General features: G+C 42.1%; 1 long non-coding RNA gene across 1 annotated transcript in view; it reads left to right on the top strand.

Annotated features, from left to right (window-relative positions):
• Positions 1 to 9,211: 9,211 nt before the first annotated feature.
• Positions 9,212 to 25,140, top strand: part of LOC120638472 — a 164,950-nt gene continuing 149,021 nt past the window's right edge. The window contains exon 1 of the long non-coding RNA XR_005660144.1: positions 9,212 to 9,522. This is a non-coding gene — a long non-coding RNA (uncharacterized LOC120638472). The remainder of the gene's footprint in view (positions 9,523 to 25,140) is intronic.

The raw sequence follows: 25,140 nt of genomic DNA, 5'->3' as shown, positions 1-25,140 counted from the left end.
TTTGTTAAGTGCTTACTATGTCCCAAGCACTGTTCTAAGTACTGGTTTAGATACAACATCAACAGGTTGGACACATTTCCTGTCCCACATTCCCATTTTACAGATGAGGTAACTGAGGCACAGAAAAGTGAAGTAAGTGGCCCAAGGTCACACAGCAGACAAGTAGCAGAGCTACTATTAAAACGCGGGTCCTTCTAATCAGGTTGGACACTGTCCGTGTCCCACATGGGACTCACGGTCTTACACCCCAGTTCACAGATGAGGTAAATGAAGCACAGAAGAGTGCAATCTCTGGCCCAACATCACACAGCAGGCAAGTAGCAGAACCGGGGATAGAACTCAGGTCCTTCTGACTTCTAGGCCTATGCTCTATCTACTAAGGCTACACTAATGCTTATTGGGTGTAGAACATTGTACTCAATTCCAGGAGAGAATATACAGGTGGGAATGAGGTATAGGCGGGTCCCTGTCCCTGGCATCAAATCGTCTTCGTTCTATCTTCACAACACTGTTATAATCTGCCCTTTCCTCTCCATTCAAACTGCTATCACGTTGATCGAAGCACTTACACTATCCTGCCTTGACTTCTGCATCTGCCACCTCACTGGCCTCCCTGCCGCCCGCCTCTCCCCACTCCGGTCCGTACTTCACTCTGCTGCGCGGACTGTTTTTTTTAAAAAATGTTCAGTCCATGTGTCCCCACTCCTCAAGAATCTATGACAGTTTCTTATCCACCTCTGCATCCAACAGAAACTCCTTACCTTTGGCTTTAAAACATTCAATCACCTCACCCCCTGCCACCTCACTTCACTGATCTCCTACTAAAGCCCAGCCCACATGCTTCACTCTTCTAACAGTACCTTCCTCATTGTGGCCCCGTCTCGGCTATCTCACCACCGACTCCCTCCCTTCTGTAGCACTCACGTATCTTTAATCGCTCTTGCTTATCCTTTTATGAAATTTAGTTTAGTGCCTGTCTCCCCCTACAAGATTGCAAGTTTCCTGTGGGTAGAGATGATTTTTACTAATTCTACTGTACTCTCCCAAGGGCTTAGAAGAGTGTTCTAACCAGAGCAAACACTCAATAAATCCGATTGATTGCTGAACTGATTATAAGGCAGGGACTGGGAACTGTTTACAGATAACTTTCACCAACCATGGAAGGGCTGAATCCACAGGCTGGTCAGACGCCAGAAGAGTTGAGACGTACTCTGGCTCTCCTAGAGTTTATGGTTTCCGATTGCTTAGGGAATAGCTTTGATAATTAGGTAGGGTGATTACATAATATTGTACTTAACTTTATTTGCACACCCTCCGCCCTCGTCCCCCCCGAAAAAAAGCCCTGCATATCTGACTCCGTAAATAAAATAAGAAACATTCAAGTTGTATTCTGTGGAAAAAATAGGAAGGGAAGGGCAGTAAAGTGAACAATGTTACCCCTGACCCAGTGGATCCTGGCTGAGTGATTTGCAGAGGGTTGAGAGCACTTTTATCCATCAGGGTTTCCCACACAAATGCTAAGAGAAGCGGCATGGCCTAGTGGAAAGAGCATTGGCCTGGGAGTCAGAGTACCTGGATTTTAATCCCAACTCTGACTCTTGACTACTGTGTGACCTGGGACAAGTCATTTACCTTCTCTGTGCTTTGATTTCCCCATCTGCAAAATGGGGATTCAATCCCTGTTCTCCTTCCTATTTAGACTGTGTGCCTGCCCCATGTAGGACTCGATTATCTTGTCTCTACACCATGAGGTTAATATAGTGTTTACCAGATAATGAGTGCTTACAAATTGCCACCAAAAGCACTTGGCCTTGTGAGAATTTGATATTTGATTGATGCTATTGATGCCCAATGACTTGTTTTGTTGTCTGTCTCCCCTCTTCTAGATTGCGAGGCCGTTGTTGGGTAGGGTTGGTCTCTATTTGTTGTTGAATTCTACTTTCCAAGCGCTTAGTACAGTACTCTGCCCACAGTAAGCGCTCAATAAATACTATTGAATGAATGAATGATGCACTTGGGTCTGTACCTTTTAAGCACCTGATTTTCACCCCAAATTCAGCCCCACAAAATTTATGTTCATATCTGTCATTTGTTTTAATGTCTGTCTTCCCTCTAGAGTGTAAACTCCATATGAACGGGAAATTTATCTGCCAACCCTCTTGTATTGTATACTCCAAAGTCCTTAGTACAGTGCTATGCAAAAGGTAAGTGCTCAGTAAATACCACTGAGGAATCAAGCAAAGAACTGGCCCCAAGATTTTTATAATCCTTAAATTGGTTGAGTGTTAAATTGGAAGGTGACTTGAAATATCTTATAGTTGAGCCCATGGAACAATCAATACCACCCCCCAAATCCCCAATGATGAAACAAAAAGCTTTCCTGAAGACTTAAAAAAAAAAGAGAACTAAGATGTATCACATTCAGTTTTGGAAAGAGGAGCCACATTTGCATAAATACCTTACTGGATCCAAATTACCTTAGTCTTCAACTAGGTAGACTATTACCTTTATAAACTCTCTTAGGAGGCTAGAGTGAAAGCTATTTCATTTTTATTTTAATTACAACAAATTACTCGTTAAATGAAAAAAGTCTTAAATAGATTGGAGTCTCACAAGCCAACCTTTCTTCGGTCAGGGACCAGTTTATTTTATTCAGTCCAAGCCCAATTTATTAGCATATTATCTATACAGGTTATTCAGTCATTCAGCTGTGCTCTTTCAATAGATAAAATGACATCATTTCTCCTGTTGTGGATGCTACATTGCTTCCAATTTTTGAGCAGATAAAAGCAGGTGGGGAAAAAAATGATCACGAAACTGTATTTTCATCTTTTGACTATATTAATGTCATGAGCTTAGGTTCTTAAGATCTTATATGGGATTTTCTGACAAAGACAGTCTGGAATAAGTTAAACATAAAAGCATAAAATAGAGTTACCAAAAAATGCATGAGTGTTTGAAAAGATTTTGATACATGAATAAACTAACAGAGCCTGGTACCGCCATATATTTTATTACTTCTTATGAGGAAAGGTTATGTTTACAGTAATGACTTTCTCTAATGTGTGACAGTTGAACTTTTTCTTGAGAATTTCTAATTTAAAGTAAGCCAGTCCAAAGTAATTTGTTGCTGCAAATTTGATTAACCCTTTATTCCACTGGAACCCAGTTTGCAGGGAAAAGATCCACATTATCTGAAATACAGTTCCCCTCCCACTCAACTCCTAGGAAGAAAGGAGAATTGAAATGTAAGTTCTGGCAGGCTGAAATCTCTTTCTTGACAATCATCTTTTGGTGTCCAACATCCTTTACTAATTCTGGGTGGAGGGAATGCATTTTGATCTTCTCATACTGCTTGGTGACATCTGTCTAAATCTGTTAACCAGTGGGTGTACTCTTGCCAGATGAGTGTAATTACCACTCCTCTTATTATTTAGACACACCTGACTGGAAATGCTAAACAACAAAAAGAGCCACAAAAGAAATATGTTATCCTTCTGAAAGAAAGAACCCAACCTCGAAAAAATGTGTGACTTTGCTATTGCTTCGGAATGTACTATCTAAGGCTAGAGGCAAATAATTTAAAGGACAGGGGAAGTGGAGGTTGAGAAGTAGCATGGCCTAGTGGATAGAGCATGAGCCTGGAAGTCAGAAGGTTCTTATCCCAGCCCTGCCACTTGTCGGCTGTGTGACCTTGGACAAGTCACTTCACTTGTCTGGGCCTCAATTACCTCATCTGTACAATGGGGATTAAGACCGTGAGCCCTTTATGGGACATGGACTGTGTCCAACCTGATTACCTTGTATTTACCCAGCACTCAGTACAGTGTCCAGCACATAGAGAGCACTTAACAAATGCCATTTTTTAAAAAAAAGGAGGTAGGAGGTACAAGGAGTCTGGTGTGAACAAATAAAAATTCCCCACCTGAGAAAAAAAAAAGCTTCCCCCCAAATTTGCCATGAACTTCAATCAAATCTTTCATGATATTAAAAGGATTGATCATCATGAATTTACATAATACTGAGTTGGAAAAAAGTGGTAGTTGACCTATCCAAATATGCTGCCTGGAAGATTTCTGTGTCAATTCTGGATTGAGTTAGGGATAAGTGCTCAAAGCGACTATTTCAAAAATGTCACCAACAACAGCTGAATTAGGCCTGGTATGTAGAGTCCGGTGTGATTTAGGATACTTCTGCTGTGTTCGGGCACATCTTGTCTGACTTCATTTTTCTAGGTATTAAAAAACTTAAAATATATTCAGCTTCCAGCATGCCTGGCAAGACAGAAAGCTGGCATTATAATGGCTAGGTAAACTCTCTCTGATTCAAATCCAGAAAACCAATACTCCTTTTTCACTTGTCTGTAAACAGCAGCCATTTTGAAATAAGCAAAAGGGTATTAATCCTTAGGCTGTCATGAATGCCTACAGGCTACCTTCAATAGCATTGATTTGCCTGTCAAGATGGGGGTAAAATGTCAACATCTCAAACTACCCAATTAAAGCTTTAGGGACATACTCCTTCTTGCAGGGAAACAAAGATCTGTTTCTTATTATCCTTCACATAACTCAATGTATGCAGCCTACAATGTTACATTAGAGTTCCAATTCAGCCCGGTGAAAACTGCCACCTACTAAGACATAACTCTGACCGAAACCTGTACTATCAACATGGCAGAAAGTGATTTCATTAGTAATAATGTGTAGTGGCGGTACTTCCTTGGAAGATGCAAAACTGGGATCGATTAAAATGGAGCGTTTCCTCATAATAATAATTATGGTATTTGTTAAGCGAATACAATGTGGCAGGCACTGTACTAAGCACTTGGATGGATATAAGCAAATCGGGTTGGACACAGTCCTTGTCCCACATGGACCATAAAGTCTCAATCCCCCTTTTACAGACAGGGTAACTGAAGCACAGAGAAGTGACTTGCCCAAGGTCACACAGCAGACAAGTGGAGGAACCGGAATTGAAACCCATGATCGGAATTTAACTCTCTTATCATCCTAAGGCATTCAAGCACAAAGGAAATCCTTTCAAAGTGCAGTGGTTTCTAATATGTGATTTTCAAGTTACGGTATTTCTCAGAGCTGAAAACTCAACAGTAGGCATGTTGCAGAGCGATGACAGGAAATAGTCACAAAGCAAAGTGGTGTTCCACTCAGGGGGTCCTTTTCCCTTCTCATTAGCTTTCACATAGTTCAACCAGCACCCAGCAGAACCTATATCAACCGGAGGGTTGCCATAAACTTTCCTTCATCGTTTCGTGAATGTCAGTGGATCTTTGGCTCATCACCAAGGATATCTATTTTACATAGATGTCCCTCTGAGAGCTATTTACCCTCCATGATGCTTGGTGAGGTTCCATCTGCGGATGAGTCAGGTGCCTTGGTGGATTTCGATGGCTTCTTATTCTTCCTCAAAAAGAAGAAAGGGCTGTCTTTCCACATAATGTATTCAACTACTGTGCTTCACAACCTGCTTAAAATTGACCAAGAAGTAGCCAGCCTCGGGTAATAGTTTCATTGCATTCAACTCCAGTTTCATACAAGAGATAATGATACATTAGGGATTCAGGTGGAACACCGTATTATCAAAAAATAATACTTGTCTTTATTCATAATAATGCCTGCGAGAGAAAGGGGGGTAGGTCAGGATAATTATCCTCATTTAGCACAAAAAGATGCCAAGATTCATAGATTCTGCTGATGCTCCCAAAAATACACCCCGGTCATGGTGACATGAGACAAACATGTTTGGGGAGATAAATATTTCATTGAAAATATGATTTTGGCAATGTTTCTTCATGGGGCAAGCTGAATACTAAATAGCAACTGAACCACTGTGGCTCCTAAACCATATAGCCACAATAAACCAATTCCAGTATAGCATCCAGCATTCTGAGAGTCAGTCACAGGAACCCCATTTTTCTTTTAATGATATTTGTTAAGCACTTAATATGTTTCAGGAACTGTACTAAACACTGGGGTAGTTCCGCATTAATCAGGATGGACAAAGTCCATGTCCCATATGAGGCTCACAGTCTTAATCCCCATTTTACAGATGAAGTAACTGAGGCACAAAGAAGTTAAGTGACTTGCCCAAGGTCATACAACAGACAAGTGGCAGAGTCGGGATTAGACCTCAGGTCCTTCTGACTCCCAGGCCCATGCTCTATCCACTAGACCATGCTGTTTCTCCAGCATATCCACCTAAGTGACAAATATTTGGGATTTACCTCATCCATTTTTACCCCTCCTACGCCTCACTAGCCCTCAATTCTGGCTGAGGCTTTAGGAGATATCTAGGGCAGTGTCCAGAGTCCAGGAACTGGAATCTAGGAATGCAAGGCTATAGAGATTTCCCGGCAGCAGTTGTCAATTGTCTGCACATCCTTACCATTCTGGAAACCCAGATAAGGAAACACACCCGTGGCCCCTTCCCTCTTCTCTGTCCCCTTGAGCCCAAATAAACTAGTACCATGACTATCACAGTCCTTAGTTAAAGGTGAGCAGTTTTCATTGGGGCCTTGGAGAAGTAGCCAGAAACTGTCAGCTTTCTTTTCATTTATCAAAACGCTTACCAGCGTCCCTCAGGTAAACGCAATCAAAAAGTCAGAGGGGAAGCCAGGAAAGAAACTTATGACTGTCAGCTCCTTGAAGCCATGGATCATGTCTACCGACTCTATTGTAAAGTACTCTTCCAAGCATTCCAAGGAAAGTGTTCTGCACCTAGTAAGTGCTCAATAAATACCACTGATTAATTCATTCAATCGTATTTGTTGAGTGCATACCGTGTGCAGAGCACTGTACTGGCACTTGAGAGAGTACACTACAACAATAAACAGACACATTCCCCAGCCACAATGAGCTTACAGTCTAGAAGCGAGCTTTCAGAATATCAAGTAACAACTGTCCAGCACTCATCTCTGGGCATGCGAGATCCGAATGTGTGATTCCAGGCTCCCAGAACAAGTGTGTCATCTCTAGTTAAGTCTGGGTAGAGCCTGAGGAGAGCAGAGAAAAGACTTTGAAGACACCCCTCAAGATTTATCTGAATGGATGTATAAATTATGGTTTCTAAAAGACCTTGTCCTAGGAGCACTTAGTCTACCTTATTGCATTCATTAGATTTTCACTGGGTGTCATTACTACCACTATAGAGAGGTTCTGAATCCTAGGGTTGGAGTTTTTAAACCTTAATCTGTTACAGAGTAAGCTCTTTGTGGGCAGGAAGTATGTTTCTTTTGCTTCTTTTGTACTTTTTTGAGTACTTTGTCCAGTTTACTGTGGCCAGTAGAAGCTGAATAAATTCCACTAATTCATTAATTTATTCATTCAATAGTGTTTACTGAGCACTTACTATGTGCAGAGCCCTGTACTAAGTGCTTGGATTGTACAATACTCCCCCTGGTAGAGATGGGAGTAGCATATTGACATCTCTGGACCACCTTCGGCCATGGAAAGTCTACCCCGGGTCGCAATGAACCTTAGTCATCTCAGATGGGCCTTACTCGAGACACAGCAAATCTAGAGAGAGCACAGATGGAAAGAATAGCCACTTTCACTCACAAGAGACTGCTTTTGCTGGTCTCTTGGATTTTTGCATCAAATTCTTTAATCTGCACTGTTCCATTCAAGAGCCTCAAAGCATTTTCAAGCACCTACTTGGGGCAGAGTCCCTAGATCACTTTTAAAGTAGCAACATGGCCTAGTGGATTGAGCATGGGCCTGGGAGTCAGAGGACCTGGGTTCTAATCCTGGCTCTGCCACTTGCCTGCTGTGTGACCTTGGGCAAATCACCTCACTTCTCTGTGCCTCAGTTACATCATCTGTGAAATGGAGATTAAGACTGTGAGTTTAGACTGTGATTAAGACGTGGACTGTGTCCAACCTGATTAGCTTTCATCTACCACAGCGCTTAGAACAGGGCCTGACACATAGAAAGCACTGAACAAATACCATAAAAAATGGCTAGGGACATATAACCAAGTTCAGCACTTTCAATCCAGAATGTAGCTCCTCTATGGATATTCTAAGCCCCAGTCAGGTCATTATGCTAGGTGGCAGGACTGAATAAAGCCTCATTCTCTTGCTTCACAGCTTTCCTAAGTGAGGACAGCTCTCCTTCCGAGGTTAGGGCTTTATAGTTTGACTCACCTTATCAGGCAAAGCTGCATTCCTCTGAATTTCCTTACACATCTTAATGACAAGTATCAAAAGTGCCAGGTAAATGTATTCTAGCACAATGCAATGCACGGAAAGTCATTTCTCCTTTCTCTATGGATCATTTTACTTATGGAGAGTGCAATATTTAAATGTATTTAAAAGGAATTCAGACAACTTTAAAAAATCCCTTTATCTCCATAATGACTTAGAGTTTCAAGACAAAATTGGCCTCATTTTAAAAGCTCATAATTTTTCTTCTTCTTTGGTTCCTTTCTTTTTCCCCAAATGTGTCCTAGAAGATAAACCTGCTGTATGAAGCCACTGATTCAAGGCAAAAACAAAAGTCAGGGAGAGGTCACGGGGTTTCCTTCGATAAGCTGAAATACAGCAAGATCAAAAATCCTTCCTATCTGTTCCATGAACCTGCCCACAGAGAGGAAGATAATTCAGCTCACCTCAGTCTATCCTCCCCCAACTACTGGTTGAATAATGTGATTTTATTTTTCTCTGTTCTCACCCAATTCTTTTCTTTTTTCAGCATTCACAGTTGCAGCATCGCCTGTTTCTCTGACAGCCAATTTCACACATTAATTATTCTCTCTAAAGGAATTCATTTGAAACACTGTTAAGGTTTATTCCTTTCTTAGTTTCAGTTCATATCCGATCCTGGCCTGTCACCATCTGAATAACCGGAGGATAACCAGCTACTTTATTCACCCAAAAGAACTGAATCCTAATCATTTTTGTCCCTCCTAATTGCCTCACTGATATCCCCTCATCTTGCCTTCCCTCTGCTATGTTTCTATGGCCATGTTTTCAATATCTGTCAGGTAGCAAAAAGTTTGTTAGAGATGCTTTCTCTCTCTCTGTGTCAACACAGACAAACTTCATTGGACACTGTCTTTTTTGAAAAGATTCCTTGTTGCCAAAACTACCTATGGGTTATTAGTAAGGATTTCATTTGTTAGAGGAACTGGCCCTCCGAGAACTCTTAGCTCCTTAAAGAGGGAGCTTTGGAGGGAAGCAGCCACCCAGATATCCCCCAGCTGGTCCTCGTGAAGCAGTGTAATGAGAGCAGCTGGGAAAGCAGTTGACTGTGGAGCAGGGACTTGAGTGAGTGGAAGAGAGCAGTCTCTTTGCTGACCTGCTGGAAATGCCAGGAACATTCCTGCAGCCCAAGGAGCTCTAATGTGGACAAAGGGGGTTGTGATCGTGTCTGAGTTAAAAATGCAGGAACTGAAGCTTTGCTGAGTCAGTTTGACCAGCAATGTAGCTGTGGAATGGGTTCGCCCACAAGTTGAGAAATGAGACTAATGGCTCAAGAGCTTGGCAGACACAAGAAGACTTCACAGTAAGTTATTTTTTCTTTCTTCCTGCTTTCTCTGGGGTCCAACAATCTGAAGACAATCTCAAGAAGAGAGAGAAAGGGAGAAATGGTCAAGTGAAGCGAGGCAATGTGCCAAAAGAGAGGGGTGAGGGAAGGGACACAAAATCCACCAAAGTGATAAGTGCTCAAAACAAAGTATAGTTTATAATTTCACTTAAAGGATCTGACAGCTGTGAACATTAAAGGGGGGATAGCTTAAGTGAGGGGGCAGAAAAGAAAATGTTTCCTTGCTTTGAGGACTGTTTGTCACATTTACCATGCTCTTGATCTGATTATTTTACAAGGGTTGTGAGACTGAAATGGAATCCAGAATTTCCCTTGCTTAAGAGTGGATCGAATGTTCATCTAATAGTGGTCAACCTAGCGTGCTGCCAGCGAAAATGACCTGTGTCTAGTCCTTAAATCAAAACCATTCTCCTTTGCCTGTATTCAGTACAACTGAGTGTTTGGCTTTAAAACAGATTTCACTTGGGTCTCTTCCTGACCCAAGAGAAGAAGATGCATACCTTTAATAAATTCTCAACATTTTTACTTTGTGCCTGTTTATGAATTTTGAAATGTATGCAGTAAAGAGTAACCTTTTCTCTGTGATTAGGCCTCCTGTGACCTCCCCAACCTAGTTCCCTTTTCACTTAAAGGTTTCTGGCATTGAGATTCCTGCATTAGACCACAAAGTTCATATAAAGTGGCAAAAAGCAAAACAAACTTTTTTTTTTGCCTGGAACAGCTTTGTTTTATAGTTATTAATGACCATGGATTTGAGTGAAATTTAAAACTCAAGTGAAGCCCAAGTGAAACTCCTGAAGTCTCTCAAATGGACTGCCAAATAGTGAATAACCACTTAATCATTTTAAATGAGGGACATTAAAAATTTGTCATTGTGTAATGGGTGTTTTGAACCCAGGTTAAGTAAGCACTGCCAAGACACTGACTACCACAAGTAAATTTAACCCAGTATTATTTCTACTCTAAATCTCTGGGTCAAGGTTCCTGGGTTTTATCATCAGAAGAGCATTGAAACTGGGGGTGATTTATCTTGGTGAAGGTAAGTCACCCTGGGTTTTCAGGGAGAAACAAAGTTCTCTGATCAGCAAGAATATCTCCAACAATTCTGAAATAAGTTCCTCATTGAAAGGCCCTGGAGTGTTTGAAAAAAGGAGAGCCAGGATGTTTGCAATAGGTTTCCAAACATATTCCAAGGCTTCACTCTCTGCTTGAGTGAGATGACTGAGCTGGGATAGAGATTATTTTTGCGTGCAGTCCTAGGCAAAACCCAAGTCCTTTAGATTTTCTCCTATCCCTCTAATGTATTGGGATCCATGTGGGGCAAAACGGACTGGACCCCTCCGTCTCAACCACACTGGGCAGAGTTTGCTTTGCTCTGCCTTTTCCCATCCCGATAGCCCCGTCCCATTTCCAGGATTGGCTTCCCTTGATGTCTGCTTCCTTCTCCATCCCTGGCCAAAGGGCAAAAAGAGAGTCTGGGAAGACTTTCTTTTAAGTCATAGATCCAAACTGCTTCCTGCTGCAGTAATCAGCCATCCACCCAGCATCTCCACACCTGGTTCCAGACTCCATTGCTCCTAGACATTCTTCACCACTCTGTTTTCTGGGATGGGGAGAGGAGTGTGATTTACCGTGGTTTGGTTTTTTGCTTTGTGTTTGTTTTTTTTGGAAATACTTTCTCTAAGGAATATTCAGGTGAAACAGTGCAGCCTGGTGGAAAGAACACGGGCCTATGAGTCAGAAGACTTGAGTTCTAATCCCAGCTGCACCACTTGCTTGCTGCATAACCTTGGGCAAGTCATATGACTTCTCTTGGCCTCAGTTTCCTCATCTGTAAAATGGAGATTCAATACTTCTCCCTCCTACTTTGACTGTGAGTCCCATGCGGGATAGGAACCATATCTGACCTGTTTATCTGTACTTCATACAGTGTGCTGGGCACATAGGAAGTGCTTAACAAATACCACAATTACCATAATTATTACTATTATTATCATTATTTTATGAAAAAAACACACAAATCCCTGTGGTTTCCCTTGACTGCTCCACCTTGGAGTTCACTACCGTTTTGGGGCAATGAGTTCAGGATGCTGATCCCTGGGTGGTGACCTGTTGTGACTGGGTGTTTCCAAATCCAAACTAGTGAGCACCAAACTAGTGAGAGAACTTAAACTGAGCAGTCTTGCAGGTGGGTCTGCCACGGATGATAGAAGATGCAGATGCTGAATGCCATATCAACAAGCAGCAATGATAATGCCATAGTGGCATTTATTGTTTCCTATTTTCTGAGCACTGGGGAAGATTCAAAATGAGCAGTGCCCAAGAGCAAGGGGTGCAGAATCCCTAGATATGTTCTCACTAGAACCTGCTGTGAGTAGCATATGTGACATTAAGGAAGGCTCTCAGCCCTAACTCCTGGGCAGAATAGTCTCATGAGTCTCAAGTTCATTATGGGCAGGGAACAAGTCTGATTATATTGTATTGCACTCTCCAAGCATTCAGTACAGTGCTCTGCACATAGTAAGCATTCAATAAATACCGTTGATTGAATGATTGATTTAAGAGTGCTTGGACCCCTGTTAGCTTGTGGTAGGTTCTAAAGCCCTCCACTTCTTACCTTCCGGTAATGACAGGTTGCAGACCTCTAAGCAGTGTGCCCCAAGTCCCTGCATCTCTATTACTGCCTCCATCTCTCATCTGTAGCCCCAGGTTAAGGTGTTTTATATAGAACTAGCCTCCCCAAGGTTGGCCTCAGGAAGGTCATGGAGAAAGCCCACTTTCTCCCCACCTGGCCAGGTCGACGTGGCTTCCAGGTACCCAGAACTCCACCTCCAGCCCCTACTCTAGGAAGACACCAAATCAGAGATCTCAGTAGCATTTAATAGTATTCTTAATTTGATAAAAATAAAACAGATTTCCAATTCAAAATGCCTTTCCCTAGCTCTAACAGTCATCCCTGAGGATCCTCTTTACTTTCCCGTTGGCACCAGAGGGCTCATGTTCAACTGGTCCTTTCACCTCTTCTTTGGGATATCCCAGTTTCCAAATCTCCCTCTCCAAGTTCTTTGGATGGCAAGTTCTCTGTGTCATTTCTCTTTATCAGAAGAAGGAGTCTCGCTCTTTCAGAGTCCTAGTCACTGGACCCTGAACTTTGAGGTTATCATTACCCGGACTCAGGATCATCTCTGATCCCTCCACATTCTCTGTGCCCATCCATCCATGAGGAAGACAGGAGAGACCTCCTGTCATGCTCTCCCAGGCTCATGACTGGATGAATGTCTCCTACCTCGACTACCTGGTCTCGCTAGTTGTTTTTTTTAAAAAATGATATTTAAGTGCTTAGTACGTGCCAATGTGCTGTTCTTAAGTGCTGGAATAGATACAAGCTTATCAGATGTGACACAGTCCCTCTCTCACATGAGACTCTGTTGTCATCCTCATTTTACAGATGAGGTAACTGACCTACAGAGAAGTGAAGTGACTAACCTAAGGTCACACAACAAGCACGTGGTGGAGCAGAGACTAGAATCCAGCTCCTTCTGACTCCCAGGCTTCTGATGCTGCTTCTCTACTTCTTTCCCAATCCTTCCCACTGATTGACTCAACTCCAGATACTGCCATATAATATATACAATCAGTGGTATTTATTGAGCACCTATTGTATGCAGAGGAATCATTCATTCAGTCATACTTACTGAGTACTTACTGTATGCAGACCACTGTACTAAGCACTTGGGAAAGTATAATACAACAGTAAACAGATACATTCCCTGCCCACAACAAGTTTAGAGTCTAGAATTGGGGCGACACATATCAATACAAATAAATAAATTACCGATATGTACTTAAATGTGGTGAGGCTGGGAGTGGGGAAGAACAAAGGGAACAAGGCAGGGTGATTCAGAAGAGATTGGGAGTAGAGGAAAGAGGGGCTTAGTCAGGGAAGGTCTCCTGGAGGAGATGTGCTTTCAGTAAGGCTTTGAAGAGGGGGAGAGTCATTGTCTGTTGGATTTGAGGAGTGAAGGCGTTCCAGGCCAAAGGAGGGATGTGGATGAAGTGTCGGTGGCGAGTGAGAATGAGACACAGTGAGAAGGTTAGCATTAGAGGAGCGAAGTAGGAGGGCTGGGTTGTGGTAGGAGAATATTGAGGTGAGGTAGGAGGGGGCAAATTGATAGAGTGCATTAAAGCCAATGGGGAGGAGTTTTTGTTTGTTGCAGAGGTGGATGGACAACCCCTGGAATTTTCTGAGGAGTGGAGTGGCATGTCCTGAATGTTTTTGTAGAAAAATGACCCAGGCATCAGAGTGAAGTATGGACTGGAGTGGGGAGAGGCAGAAGGCTGGGAATTCAGCAAGGAGGCGGCTGCTGTCATCCAAGAGGGATAGGATGAGTGATTGCATTATTGTGGAAGCAGTATGGATTAAGAGGAAAGGGTGTATTTTAGCTGTGTTGTGAAGTGGGACCAATGGGATCTAGTGATGGATTGAATATGTGAATTGAATGACAGGAGTCAAGAATAACACCAAGGTTATGGGCTTGTGAGACAAGAAGGATAGTGGCGCTGTCTACAGTGATGGGAAAGACAGGAGGAGGACAGAGTTTGAGTAGGAAGATAAAGAACTCTGTTTTGGACATGTTAAGCCTGAGATGATGGGAGGACATCCAAATAGAGATGTTTTGAAGGCAAGAGGAAGTGCGAGACTGCAGAGAGGGAGAGAGATCAGGGCTGGAAATATAGATTTGGGAATCATCCACCTAGAGGGGGTAGTTAAAGCCATGGGAGTGAATGAGTTCTCCAAGGGAATGGGTGTAGATGAGAACAGAAGGAGACCCAGAACTGAACCCTGAAGGACCCCTACAGTTAGGGGGTGGGAGGCAGAGGAGAAGCCAGAGAAGGAGACTGAGAATGAATAGCTAAAGATATGAGGAGAACCAGGAGAGGACAGAGTCAGTGAAGCCAAGGTTGAATAACGTTTCAAGGAGAAGAGGGTGGTCCATGGTGTCAGAGGCACCTGAGAGGTCAAAGAGAATTAGGATGGAGAAGAGGCCTTTGGATTTGGCAAGAAGGAGATCACTGATGACCTTTGAGAGGATGGTTTTTGTGGAGTGGAGGGAAAGGAAGCAAGATTGAAGGGGGTCAAGGAGAGAATTGGAGGAGAGGAATTTAGACAGCAGATGTAGACAACTTGCCCAAGAAGTTTTGAGTCAATCAATCAATCATATTTGAGCTCTGTACTAAGCGCTTGGGAGAGTATAATGCAACAGAATTAGCAGACATGTTCCCTGTCCTTAATGAGTTTATAGTCTAGAGGGGGAGAAAGACACTGATATAAATAAATGACAGATATATACATGTGTTGTGCGCCTCGGGGGTGGGAGGGGGAAGGGGAGCAAATCAAAATGCAAGGGTGATGCAGAGGGGAATGGGAGATGAAATGAGGACTTAATCAGGTAAGGCTTCTTGGAGGAGATGTGCCTTCAATAAGGCTTTGAAGTGGGGGAGAGCAATTGTCTGTTGGATACAAAGAGGGAAGGCGTTCCAGGACAGCGTCAGGGCACAGGCAAGATGTCGGCAACAAGACAGAAGAGACTGAGGTGCAGTGAGTATGTTGGAATTAGAGGAGTGAAGCAGCGTAGTTCAGTGGAAAGAGCCTGGGCTTGGGAGTCAGAGATCATGGGTTCTAATCCTGGCTCTGCCGCTTGCCAGCTGTGTGACTTTGGGCAAGTCACTTAACTTCTCTTTGCCTCAGTTACCTCATCTGTAAAATGGGGATTAAAACTGTAAGCCCCACGTGGGGCAACCTCATCAGCTTGTATCCCCCCAGGGCTTAGAACAGTGCTTTGCACATAGTAAGTGCTTAACAAATGCCACTATTATTATTATTATTAAGAGGAATGGTAGGTGGGAGATGGAGCCATAACAAATGATACTTATTGAGTGCTTACTGTTTGCAGGGCACACTACTAAGCATGTGGGAGACTACAATACAACAGAATCAACAGACACATCGAGAAGCAGTGTGGCTCAGTGGAAAGAGCCTGGACTGGGGAGTCAGAGATCATAGGTTTGAATTCCGGCTCTACCACTTGCCAGCTGTGTGACTGTGGGCGAGTCACTTAACTTCTCTGTGCTCAGTGACCTCATCTGTAAAATGGGGATTAACTATGAGCCTCACGTGGGACAACCTGATTAACCTGTATCTGCCCCAGCACTTAGAACAGTGCTCTGCACATAGTAAGCACTTAAATACCAAAATTTTTTCCCCTTCACCTCCCCTCAGCTTAGCTCCCTTCCCCCCCTTTCCCTCTGCTCCTCTCCCTCTCCCTTCCCCCCAGCACTGTGCTCATTTGTATATATTTTTATTACCGTATTTTGTTAATGAGGTGTACATCCCCTTGATTCTACTTATTGTGATTAAGTTGTCTTGTTTTCGTCTGTGTGTCTTCCCCAGTTAGACTGTAAGATCGTCGATGGGCAGGGATTGTCTCTATCTGTTGCCGAATTGTACATTCCAAGTGCTCAGTACAGTGTTCTGCACATAGTAAGTGTTCAGTAAATACTATTGAATGAATGAATGAATCCATATCTGTTATTTATTACTATTGTCTGTCTCCCCCTGTAGACTGTAAGCTTGCTGTGGGAAGGAAATGTATTTGTTAATTGTTATATTGTACTCTCCCAGCACTCAGTACGGTACTCTGCACACAGAAAGTCTTCAATCAGTACGATCGATTGACTGACCAGTTCTTCCCAGCCTCTTGTTTACTCACCCATGCGTCTTGCTATGAGTTTCACTTTGCTAACCCATTGGGTTCTCATGACTGATCTTCCCTAATTAGGAGTTATGCACCACTTGAACAGTCTTATGTGCTAGAAAATATATTCATCTCATTAAGGTTCCCCATGCTAAAACCCAAAGTCAAATGTGCTCAGAATTCTGAGAGCCTCAGCCATAGGGGAATGATGGGAAACTAGGATGAACAGTCTTTCACCAAGATGAGACAAAAAATTATCCTCATGAAAATGTAAGTTACCCTATAATTAGCATCTGGAGTCTAGGGACTTTATGCTTGTGGAAGAGAAAATAAGTACAGGAGTTACTGAAATGAGTGGTAGTTTTGATATGTGTAATAAAATCAAACTGAAGTATTGCAGAATCCAAAAGGTTTATGTCAGTATTCCTGAAATATGCTGTGGCAAAGGAATCCAAAAATAACTAAGGTGAATCAACCCTTCTAGAGGCAGACAATAATAGTTTGCTAATTTACTGACACTATGAATAATGAAAATAATAATTGTGATAATTAAGTGCTTACTCTATGCCATTCACTGTAATAAGTGCAGGAATAGGTACAAACTCATCAGGTTGTTCACACGCCCTGTCCCATGTTATTTGTTAAGCGCTTACTATGTGTCAAGCACCATTCTTAGTGCTGGGGTAGATACAAGGTAGTCCGGTTGGACACTATCCCTGTCCCCTACAGAGCTCTCAATCTTAATCCTCATTTTACAGATGTGGGAACTGAGGCCCAGAGAAGTGAAATGACTTGCCTGAGGTCACACAGAGGACAAGTGATGGAGCCAGGATTAGAACCCAGGTCCTTCTGACTCCCAGGTCCTTGTTCTACCCACTGGGCCATTCCTGCTTCTCAGGATTTCTGCTATCTTTATGAATATTTTCTATGGACTATTCCCATTTTAAAAGTCACTACAGTCATAGATTTTCCACCATTCATTCATACAGTTAGCTCCTTCAGCTAGTGCGTAGTCAAGCATTCTTCAAGTTCAGCATTATTTTTAAATTTCAGTCTATATTTTCCTTGTTTAAATGTCATCCCATTCAATGATAGATTTAGTGGTTCCAAAGGCTTGATATCATCAAAGAACAAACATTGTTAAACAGCCAATCATTTCTTATCCATATAAGGAGTTGGTCAGTTTTGTATCATCCTTTTAGCCATATTTCTTAGTCAACAGTATGATTCTTGAGTAGTCCTTTCAAAGACATTGCACGTCAACTAAATGCTGTCTATAGGAGCAGTAAACCTTATATACTTAAAGTATAATCATCATCATCTTTGAAACCAATGTGATGAAAAGACCCTTCCTTTAGAGAAAGGGTTTATTTCTTTTAAATTAAGTACATAGAGCACATAGACAGGGGTCGTTTGACTCAGGCTATCAAAAAGAAATCTATTGATGGGCAAAGAGAGAAATATATACCTCTTCTTGGATTTCAATTGCTTATCAAAGAGAGAGAAATTTCCTCAATTAAAAAAAAAAGTCCAGCAGCTTGCCTGAAATAGATGAGATAGCTCTGATTAAAACTTAATGATAGTGATTTGGTAGGTAATCTAAGTACCTATCAGAGGCAAAATACCTATTTAGGGAGTCAAACAGTCTTCCTGAGAGAGGAGTCACAATCTATATCAAGGATATGTATGCTTAACTTCTTTGGAGGTTTGCATCTTCACTCTCGGCTTGGCACGAAAGTAATCACTGATCATCAATCAATCATATTTATTAAGCACTTACTGTGTGCAGAGCACTGTACTAAGCCTCTGGCAGAGAACAGCACAATAACATAGACACATTGATTAAATTATTAAGATAATAATTGTGGGATTTATTAAGCACTTACTATGTGCCAAGTACTGTTCTAAGAACTGGGATAGATACAAGATAATTTCATTGGGCACAGTCCCTGTCATAGATGAGATTTACAGACTTACATATGAGGGAACTCAGGCATAGAGAAATTAAGTGATATGCCCAAAGTCACACAGCCAGGATTAGAACCCATGATCTTTTGATTTCCAGGCACAAAATTACTGTGGGGCTGAGGGTGGGGTGAATAAAGTGTACAAGTTTCACAAAAGGAAGAGGGGTTTGTCCAGGGTCCCAGCATGAGCTCTTCTTGTGTCCTGCTCTCCCAGGGACACAGTTCACTTCTCTTCACCTTCAAGATGGCCTCGGATCTCCTTTTTCTTCCCAACCTGTCCCTCTACTTCCTCCCCAATCCTTCTCTCCGAATGGTTTGATTTCCACTTTAGGGAAGGGAACCAAGGAGTGCCTCCTCCCTCTCTTAAATTTGGGGAACAGTCATGACGTGATCAGCCTTTTTCTTTACAGTCCCTTGGCTATTATTAATTCCCCTCGATTGTGTTCATTTTAGCTGTTCTCGTTTTCGGGGCCACTAGCGGATGATTCCCTGGTAATTGTCAGAGTCTATAGCTCTGACTTTCTCATTACCACTGTGGCAAAATCTTGGAGTTTCTCCTAAGGATAATATTTGCTGCAGTTTTTGTTTTCCTGTTGCTACTGGATGGCAAAACTGTTCCCATCCCTGAATTGCTCCTACTAGAATCAGAGAGATTTCTCTCTGAGCCATTAATTGTTAAAAGTGTTCATCCCTCCCAACAGAAGAGTTTTGCTTTCTTTATTCAGGGTAAACGGTGTAGGAACTGAGTCTTCCAGTCAACCCATTTTTCTAGGTGGTTTGAACTACAATCCCAATAATCCTGGGTGACCTAAACTGAGAACGTTCCTGTCCTCTAGACTGTGAGCTTGTTGTGAGCAGGGAATGTGTTTAATGTTATATCATAGTCTCCCAAACATTTTGTACAATGCTTTGCACAGTAAGTGCTCAATAAATATGATTAATAATAAGAATAATAATCTGGTTGTGAAAGTGGCAACATTTCAAATCACTGTATAGTTTAGCCAGGCTGTCCCAATTCTAGGATACGTAATTCATAATATTTATTGGGCACCTATTATGATTATATGTAGTTTTTTTCTAAAAATTATGTAGAAGAGCAGACATCTGCAATTTATAATAATTGGTGTGATTGTTAAGGTTGCCAAGCACTGTACTAAGTACTGGGATAGGTACATGATAGTCCATGTCCCACAGTTTAAATATGAAGAACAGGTATTAAATCCACATTTACAGATAAGAAAACTGAGGCACAGGGAAATTAAGGGTGTCCAAGATCGCACAGAGGGCAAGTTGCAGAGCCAGGATTCAAACCCAGGTCCCCTGATTCCCAAATCCGTGCTCCATTTGTTAGGTCGTGTTGCATGCCTTATTTGCACATAGGATCCATCTAACCCTTCACCCGGTCCTGATCTGAACACGGCTTTTTTGACGTGTCTTGGTTTTTTGATGACTGAATTTAAACATTTCACACAGTCAATTTAATTTACTCGTAGTTGAACTTCCATTTGGTTGTAGAATGATTTGTTCCCAGGCAGCTCATCTCTCCACCAGTGAGTTGCCGAAGGGAGTAATCCCTGTAAGGACAGACCTTTGCTCCTACCTGTCTGAAGTCCTTTTTGCCCAGATTATCCCTACGATGCTTAGGTGGAACTTCTGGGGCGAGAACATCTTTGGGTGGTAGAAGGTTTTTGGGTGAGTCTGTTAGTGATTCATGATACTTGTCCTGGAGACACAAGGGGCAGAATTGTCAAGGTAAGAATTGAAGTCTATACTGGATTCTTCTGGTATCATTTCTTCTGTTTGTGCTCCAAGCATGCTTAGCCGAAATGGTGTGTTGTCAGTTTATAATCAGTGCTTACTGTGGGCAGAGCACTGTAATAAATGCTTGGGAGAGTACACTATAACAGATTTGGTAGATATGGTCCCTGCCCCCAAGCAGCTTGCAGTCTAGAGAAACAGACTTTAAAATAAATTACAGAAACAGACATAAGTGTTGCGGAGTGAATAAAGGATACAAATCCAAGTGCCTGGGTGATGCACAAGGGAGAAGGTAGAGAGGAAATTAGGGTATAGTCAGGGTAGACCTCTTGGGCGAGATGTGATTTTAATAAGGCTTTGAGAAGTAGCATGGCCTAGTGGCTGAAGCATGGGCCTGGGTTTCAGAAGTGTAACCCTTTTCACACTTGGGCTTCGGGGCACAGAGGACTAATTCTCTGGAGAAGACACTAATGCTAGGAATTGTCCAGGGAAAACGTGGAAGCAGCAGTCCAGGAGCTAGATGGATGGAAACCATAATGGTAATGGAAGAACCATTAGTAAAGTTACAAATTATGGCAGAAGATAGGATGTTCTAGAGAAAATATATCCATAAAGTTGCTATGATGAATAGGAAACAACGTGATGGTGTTTGATGATAATAATAACCCCAGCGTTTAGTACCGTGCCTGGAACATAGTGCTTAAGAAATACCATAATTATTTAGTAGGGAATTGTCAAGCTAAGAGAGCCGGGGATGAGGTTGTTGGGTATTTTAAAGCCAGTGGTCATACATATTCATTCTCCTATTAGCATGATTTGATTTTGTGTGTGTATGTGCCTATATATGTTTAGGAATCACATGGATCCTGGTGAAATGGCCTGGTCCCTTAAGTAATTCAGCACTTTGGACGGGGAGAAGCAATGTGGCATAAAGGAAAGAGCAGAGGCCTAGGAATCAGACGACCTGTGTTCTATTCCAAGGTCCAGCATATGTCTGCTCTGTGACCTTGGGTAAGCCTCCTGACTGCTCTGTGCCTCGTTTATCTCATCTGTAAAATGGGTATTAAGATGAGCCATACTGGGGACAGTGACAGTGTCCAACCCAATTTTCCTGTATCTATCCCAGAGCTTAGTACAGTGCCTGGCACATAATAATCACTTAAATGCCATTGGAAAAAAAAACACACCACACAATGCTCCTGAAAATCTACACTATATTCTTGTTTTCTGCTTCTGCCAAAGAGGAGGCTAGCTGCCTAAACCCTGTTATTTCATTTTATTATGTCTAACGTTTATTAAGTGTGTACAATGTGCAGAGCAATGTACTAAAAGCTGGGGTAATTACATGAAAATCAAATTAAGACATGGTCTCGGCTCACCATCTAAATGGAGGAGGAAAGCCACACATAACAATGAGAGCATAATTTAATCTGACAGCCAGTAATGCTGCAATTGCAAAACAGATTGCAATCTCTTTAAAGACAGGGCCTGTGTCTAATATTTATTATTTATTCCTAAGGACCAACGAGTGCTGTGGCTCTGTGGGCACTAAACATCTTTTGATACTATTTGTCTGGGATTATATAACTGATCTAACTCTAGTCAAACAAAATGAAATCATTGTGTTAATTCCCTGCCTAAGCAAAATTTAGGAGAGCCTGTCAGAGTTATTAGGATTAGTTTATAAACATTAAATCCGAATCTCCTCAGAAGATGAAGTGATTCTGGTGAATAGCATGGAGGTTTAGAAATCAAGTAAATGGGTTCAGCTCTTGTTTACTGACATTGCAACCATTTTGAGTAAATGAAGTAGTGATTGCCAATTGACGAACTTGAGGATTCCAATCATTTAAACCAAGTTAATTTTGCATGTTCTTCAAAAAGGCTTAGGGAATTCTTTTTAATCTTTATGATACGTTCAAGCAGTTTAAGGACAAAACATCCATTCTACCTGTACCCCAGATGTGTTTGCCATTGATCTGTAATTTATGAAGTCAGTTGGCTTGTGGTCCTCAGGCCAAGCGAAGGTTAAATTTTAGAGGAGAAACACCACGAGAGAATTCTACTTCATTTCAGGAAGTGTTGTCCCAGTTTTGCCTGCCCTGAGCTATTAATTACTGCCACAACTGTAGGAAAAACTCTTTGGGGGTGAAGATATACCCCCAATTCAGGTACATTTTGAAAATCCCCTCAGACCTTTGAATTCTCCGGACAGAGCGAGGGAAGAAAGACGATGTGTCACTCTGACTTAACTTTTTGCGCCTGTTAAATAGTTCAGGTTTAAAGAGGGCAAATGTGGAAGTTTGGCCGATTTCATCCAGATTTCAAAAGGATCGGTCAAGGAGTACTTCCCTGGAGTTTTTGAGGGACTGGACTTTCAAAACCAGATCCTCAGAATGAGAATCCAGGTGATGCCCTGAAGAGGACCCAGCCAACTCGGGCCTGCAGTTTGGGGTTGCAGAATGTGGATTTAGCCTTTTTCATTGCTTGGAAGAGATGGGACCCATCACTTCTTTTTTAAACCTGGTTTCATCTGACCTACCCTGCCCAGGGAGGACATAGATGGAATAAAACTATTTATTTGCTATTGTTTTAATGAGATATTCATCCCCTTGATTCCATTTATTGCTGCTGTTTTTGTCTGTCTCCCCCAATTAGACTGTAAGCCCATCAAAGGGCAGGGACTGTCTCTATCTGTTACTGATTTGTACATTCCAAGCGCTTGGTACAGTGCTCTGTACATAGTAAGCACTCAAATACTATTGAATGAATGAATAAAACTCTGAAGGATCAGCCTAGCTGCCCTCCTGTAGCTTGATCTGGGGACTGGAGAGGGACCAGGTAGGGATGGGCCTGAAAAGGGCAGGCCCATCTATCATCATGTAGAGCCCAGGGGCATGGTCTCAAAGAGCCCTGAGATGGGGAGATATCCATCTGCATGCTTCAGTAGACATTATTCAAGGCATCCTGACTTGTTTCGTTGTGTTTTACTCTGCCGTCTGTCTCCCCCAATTAGATTGTGAGCTGTCATCGGGCAGGGATTGTCTCTATCTATTGCCGAATTGTCCATTCCAAGTGCTTAGTACAATGCTCTGCACACAGTAAGTGCTCAATAATTGCTACTGAATGAATGAATATCCCATGCTGCTTTGGGGTAGGAAAACCTGTCAGGCACTCAAAGGCGTTTTGGCCAAGTCTGTCTTCTAACCACCATAGAGCAGGAAGTATAGCCCCCAAAAGGCAACTGGAGAGCATGAAAAATGTACAGAGTTTGGCTCCTCACTCCTCACCTGGAAGAGCTCAGAGCAAATGCCATCATGGCTTGAGGAAAAAATTTGCAGCCAGGGTTGGTGGATCAAGAACAGTCCTTCTCTGATGGGGGATACTAATAAAAAGCCTACTTTGTCTCTTACTGGTCTGGCTGCTGGTCCATGCACAAGAGCATGATTTTGGGAATTAGGAAACTTGGATTTTGGCCCCAACTCTACAAGGAGGGAAATACCTGCTTGGGACTATGCCATTATTTGGTAAGCTTTCTCATTCAAGAACGAACCTAGCATGTTTAGCAAAATGGACTGGCCCAGCAGAAGTCCTAAATCCTGAAAAGATTAGCTGGCCAATAATAATACCCCCAGAAATTATGATAATAGCATTTAAGTACTTACTATATGCCAAGCCTTGTACTAAACACTCGGTAGGATACTAGATAATCAGGTCCCACCTGGGTTCACAGTCTAAATAGGAGGGGGAACAGGTATTGAATCCCCATTTTGTGGATGAGAGAACTGAGGGACAGAAAAGTTAAGCGACTTGCTCAAGGTCACACAGCCGATTAGTGGCTGAGTGGGAATTGGAACCCAGGGCCTCTGACTCCCTGGTCGGTACTTTTTCCACTAGGCCATGCTGCTTCCCCAACTAACACGGCCAACGTGGATGACGTAAACACCAAATGGTTACCAAAGCGATTGCATGCTGGGTTATGACATTCTAGCATAGCCTAGGCACTAAGCTGCTCTCAGTTGGGCCAGAAACAGGATCGACACATGGAAGAACCAATTCATGCATTCTGCAGTTTCCTATACTTCTGTCTGCCTACTCTTTCACTGTATTCTGTGCCCCATTGAGAAAATGATTGGCAGGAAGAAGAGGGCTTGAATGGCCCTGTGCAAGCCACTAGTGTTATAATCCATTCTTTTGTACAGGTTTTGAAGTCTCGAGACAAGGCTTGTCGGTCATTCTTGACGGGAGCCTCCATCATTAGCATTCCCATTCAGAGCCGCTTCATAATTTTCCTCTCACTATTCCATTTGGGGGCTGTAAAATGACTTCCTAGGATTTTGGTTTCAATTAAATGTCTCTGCTACCAAGGAACCCTGCAATTCTTAGCATGCTGGGGAGTAAGTCAATTTGGCTCTGTCCTTAAGGTACGTTACTGATAAAATGGGATATGCCTTGATTAAAATTTCTATCAGATTATTTTTTTTAATTCAGAACTGTCCCACTCGCCTCACTATGGCCAATAGGTGAGTGAGAAGCATAACTGTTTACTGAAACTGGTGGAAATACAAAGACAAATAGACATAAAAGTGTGTATATCTTACTTTTATATGTGGGCCTTAAGTGTCTGACAGTATCAATAAATGTCCTTTTACAAGTATTTTAATGTCCAGGGCTCATCAGAAGTGACATTTAAAATACCCTCACACCAAAAAGACATTACATTTGAGTGAAAGCCAGATATATTGGGAAAATAATTGCACAATTCCTGTAATTGGATGGCTCTTAGAATCACCAGTTTCAATTACTTAAGGATTGTGATGGGCTTTCACCTTGTGAAAATGCAGGAAGTTGGCTAACCTATTTATTTTTGAACATAGTGGATAAATGAATAAATGTATTTTTACATTATTTAAATCTAATTTCAACCATAATTTATAAGATGAAAATTGCTCTATTTCTTAATCAGAACCACTGTTGTGGAACTGCTTTAATAAAGGCCTCCTTTTCATATAATTTAGTGTTCCTGTAAGAAAATGAATTCTTCTATCTCAAAATTGCAATTGATTAGGACTTTTTCACCTTTTCTCCTTTCCAGA

Source organism: Ornithorhynchus anatinus, chromosome 6 (assembly GCF_004115215.2).
Source record: "Ornithorhynchus anatinus isolate Pmale09 chromosome 6, mOrnAna1.pri.v4, whole genome shotgun sequence".
NCBI classification, from domain to species: Eukaryota; Metazoa; Chordata; class Mammalia; order Monotremata; family Ornithorhynchidae; genus Ornithorhynchus; species Ornithorhynchus anatinus.
This window is presented reverse-complemented; position numbering and strand designations above follow the sequence as displayed.